This window comes from Hibiscus syriacus, unplaced genomic scaffold (genome assembly GCF_006381635.1).
Source record: "Hibiscus syriacus cultivar Baekdansim isolate YM2019G1 unplaced genomic scaffold, ASM638163v2 tig00112230_pilon, whole genome shotgun sequence".
In the NCBI taxonomy this organism is placed as follows: Eukaryota; Viridiplantae; Streptophyta; class Magnoliopsida; order Malvales; family Malvaceae; genus Hibiscus; species Hibiscus syriacus.
This window is the reverse complement of record NW_024063275.1, coordinates 1,669,498-1,674,470: the sequence shown is the minus strand read 5'-3', so window position 1 is coordinate 1,674,470 and position 4,973 is coordinate 1,669,498. Positions and strand designations below refer to the sequence as shown.

The following is a 4,973-nucleotide window of genomic DNA, read 5'->3' as shown; positions in this document are numbered from 1 at the left end:
GGATAATTTGTACAGTGCGTAATAAAATATACATATAATATTTAGTATCTTTGTAAAGATACTAAATATTTGATGTATTCTCTTTTACATAAAAAAAATAGGAATTAAATGATGTAGAAAAAATGACAGAAGACACCAAATCTTTTATATATCTTCCTGACAAATACTAAATGTATTATATATCTTCCATAAATATTATTTATTTCATCTTTTTATAAAATAATTTAATGAGATAATATATTAAAAATTATTTTTCCCACCTCATATTTTACCCCTTGTTATAATAAATCCAAATATAGAAAAGAATAAGAAGTCCGCTATTCCCTCGACGCAAGTAAGGTGCCGTTTCAACTTTCAAACTTCCGATCTCTTCAAGCTAACCACAAACGGGTCGGGTCATGAAAACCCTATATAATAAGTCCTCAAACAAAAACAAGGTACAGCAATCCGATATTTTAATCTACAAGAAACCGTGTCTTACGGAGGTGCTACGAACATGATGGCACCGGCGGTTGGTGGCTCCGCCTCGACGTCGTCGTTAAAGCAAGTGAAGTTGGAGAGAGAGAGCGAGCTCAGAATCGAGGTGGGTAATGAAACGCCGCTCAAACTTAGATTACTTAACGGCTCGGTGGAGATTTTCGGCACTGAATTGGCCCCTGAGACGTGGCTCACTTTTCCCCCTCGCGTCAAATTTGCTGTAAGTTTCAACCATTCTGTTCAAATGGAAAGAAAGATCGAATCTTTAGCCGCAATATATAACTTTTAGACTTTTAGTCTGCAATCTTATTCTTGTTTAGCATCAAAGTTCGAAATTGTCAAATTTTGTAAGTGAATGATAATGTGGTTACTGATAGGTTTATTGTTCTGATTAAAGTAAAACATCAAAAGCTTTCTTTGTTATTTTGTATTTGTTTTGATGCGTTTTTTCCAATTGCTTAATCCAAATTGAGGGAGTTATATTACAACATGTTGCTTCTTTTCATGCAGTTTTTATTTGTTTATGCAGTGTGGCATTAAAGGGAATTTGTTCATTTATAGGTTTTCACTTGGTATGGTTCTACAATTGAGATGGATGGTGTTACTGAAACTGATTATACGGCAGATGAGGTATCTATTTCTTCAAAGTCAGAATCCTGCATTTGTAATATATCTATCTATCTGTATATATATTTATATATATGGATAGATAGACAGACAGACAAAATGTTATAGACTGTCTTGTAATGCAAAACAAATGATAGTTTTCAAATTGTGCATGGTAATTCCCGATGCTGTTGATATGGTTGATTTGCAGACACCTATGATCAGTTACGTGAATGTACATGCTGTACTAGATGCACGGAGAAAGCGTGCTAAAGCTTGTCACCAAATGATTCTGAGGCATCCCAGGTATTTTATCATTTCTTTCTTATAACAGAATACTTGAAATGAATAGTCTAGGGTTGAGAGTGTCAGATATGGCTGTTTTCTCGACAAGGGTATGCTTAATTTTTTCCCATATTTTTTCTTTATATATATGTGCGCGCGTGCGACTGTGCACTCACTTGTGTGTGTGTGAGCGCGGCACACGTGCGTGTGTGTCAACGATGTGTCGAAAGTAGCTATAAAAGACTGGTGTTTAAGAGAAAATGAGAAGTCCGGGTTTTTTTCACATGTGGCTTTAGCAAGAAGTATGAGATTTGGTTTTAATTGAAGACAATGCTGCTTTGGAAGCGGTTTATCTTTCTTGACTACATCATCAATTTTATATGCTTCTATTATCATATTACACTTATACCAACCATTTTTGGTATTAATAATACCCTTAAAGTATTTATTTTTTGTTCCTTTAGTTCTCCTTTTGCTTTGGTTTCTCCGTGCTCCATTCTTTGTAAGCTAATAGCAGTTGTTTACAGCTCCATGTGAGTACTAATGCACAAATTTGTTTATTTTATCTCGTTGTGATCTTTTTGGTGGTCCAGGGACCCAAAGTGGTTGTTGTGGGGCCTACAGATTCTGGAAAGAGCACCTTATCAAGGATGCTTCTTAGTTGGGCAGCTAAACAAGGTTGGAAACCTACCTTTGTAGATTTAGATATAGGCCAAGGATCTATAACTATTCCCGGAAGTATTGCTGCTACGCCAATTTAACTGTCCATTGATCCAGTGGAAGGAATTCCTCTTGAGATGCCTCTTGTTTATTTTTATGGCCATACAACTCCTAGGTAAGTAATGTTTTGGGTTTCTTTTGGTCATATACTTTCTTTGGACTAAAGACACAACTCATAGGTAAGTAATATTTTGGGTTTCTTTTGATCATATACTTTCTTTGGATTAAGGTCAGACCGATTGATACAAATGAGAAATTTCTCCGGCCAAATGCTTTTTGTTAGATTCAATTGTCATTACTAATTATGATATTCATGGATCTTTCTTTCTGCAGTAATAATGTAGATTTGTATAAAACTATTGTGAATGAGCTTGCTCAAATGCTGGAGACTCAATTTTCTCGTAATGCTGAATCTCGAGCTGCTGGCATGGTTATCAATACTATGGGTTGGACAGAAGGTACCGGCTATGAGGTAATGAAATGAAAACTTCCTAAAGATGTAAATGTCGATAAAGTGATTGATATAAAAAAGTACTATTGTCTCTCTCCTTCCCTTTTGGTGTTTCCAAATTTTATTGATGTAACATATCTTCCCACAGTTGCTTCTTCACGCAATTGATACATTCAAGGCCAGTGTCATCTTGGTTTAGGGTCAGGTAATGAACAACATTGTTCTTTCTACTCATCCAAGCTAAGCAGTTCTGGAAGCATTGCTTTGATGTTATCTTTTGACGCTGGAGCTTATTATTGTAATATTTATTTATTTATTTCATTTTCTTAAAATATTAGAGATATTTTGGATGTCTAGGATTATAAGTTTCCTTTATGTTTTAAATCTAGGGATAGGATTATAACTTTTTTTTTTGCAACCCTATTATAAATAAGCTGTAAAATAATTAGTGTCACAACGTCTTCTTCTTCTTCTTATTGTTATGATGATGATGATGTGATGGTGATGACGATGATGATGTTCTTTGACTTGATAGAAAAAACTAGAGGTTTTTCCATAACCCTGAATTTTGTTGAGTTCCATCTTTTTTCCTATTCGTATTTCAGTCATAATTATGCTGTTTTACTGTGGTTTTTCTTCTTAACTACATTTATTTTATGGTAATGTGTTGCTTTAGACTTCCAACTTGTAGACTTCAATCCAAACACAATCATTGCTTCTGGAATAATTCCTAAATTAAGAATACATGGATACTTCTTGTTTCCTAGTTGTGTTTGTTTATGAAGTAATCTTTCTTTTCTCTTTGCAGGAAATTTTTTTCAGCATGCTCAAGGCTGTTGCAAAAAACAAGCCTAAAGTGGATGTTGTGAAGCTTCAAAAGTCGGGGGGTGTTGTATCAAGGAATGCAAAATTTCGTCAGAAGGCTAGGGGTTACAGGATAAGGGTAAATGCTACATTTATCTGTGGATAGATTAGTTCATATTTTTATCATAGTTTCCTTCCGTTTAGGCAACCAATATTAAGCATGAATTATAGTTTTTGTTTCAAGTATCTCATTGTGTTTAGGCAACCAAATTTTTACTTCGTTTTAATTGCACCGTGATAGTCCAGTTCACTGATGCCCTTAAAAGCTTGTTTCCTTCAATTTTCTGTAATTTGTTTCCTGAAATGGTTATAAGATGCATCACTCTTCTTTCTGCCCTTCAAGCTATGCTTTGAATCTCCAAGCATAATTAATCTATATACCACCATAAAAAAAAAAGTAATAATCACCAAAACCTTAGCTTTGGAAGAGTACACTTTTAAACAAACGAATTCATTGATACCTTACTATAAGCCCAGAAGAAATTAAGCCTAGTCTTTAATACCATAAAATATAAAACCCAAACCTATCTGAGAATAACTGATGAATCAGACGTATCTTATTAGGCCACTGAAATTATCGACAAATTTGAAAACATTCATTTTGACCTTTAAATAAAATATCAACCTCGTAAAAGCACTGGTTGGGATAGAAAGCGTAATCATACGAGTTTAAAACAGCTACACAAAATTAGAACTTCGTTTGATAATCCCAAAATATGTATAAAGTAAAATAATTAACAACGCTTATAGTCCAAAAATATAATAAAGTCCTATAAATACATTTACACCACTAAAATAAAGGAATAATACCAGAATTAGTCCTCAAACGTTTATTAGAATGACCATTTCAGCCTCTATTTTTTTTCGAGCATTTTGCCACCTAATATTTACTTTGGGACAAAAACTCCCTCTATAGATGGAAATCATTAGTTAATACATGATTAACGCTCCAAAATAGGGGTCTTTTTTAACCTAAAATGAAACGTTGAAGGTTAAAATGCTTCGGAGAAATAGAATAAATACCAAAGTGATTATTCTGTCAAATTTTTAGTGGTCTTTTTACCCTAAAATGAAATATTAGGGGACAAAATGCTTCAAAAAATAGAATAGGGTCAAAACAACCATTTTAATTAACGTTCAGGGCTAATTTTAACATTATGCCTAAAATAAATTAAGGTAATGTACTTTGATGGATGTGTTGGAATCCTTCGTCAATGTTGCTCCTTTAACACGAACTTAAATCAATTAACATGTATACGAAAACATTTGAACTTTAAACTTTATAAGTTCAGTGCTACACATATATTTTATTATATTTCATGAAGTTTATAAACATACATATGAAAATTAAACATAAATAAATAAACATGAGCATACAATCGTCTCTTAACCTACTGACCAAGTAACATAGTTTAACAAATACATAAGCAAATAGGGTAGCATATCTCGAATCATATCATACGTTACCTTTCCATAATTTTCACAATATATCATAAAAATGGAACCATATCCACACAGATCAATCTACCTACCCATAGAATATATCATACTAATAAGTTTCACATGTCCT

General features: G+C 33.3%; 1 pseudogene; it reads left to right on the top strand.

Moving 5' to 3' along the window:
- Positions 1–329: 329 nt before the first annotated feature.
- LOC120176145 lies at positions 330–3,649 on the top strand (annotated as a pseudogene).
- The last annotated feature ends 1,324 nt before the right edge of the window (positions 3,650–4,973 follow it).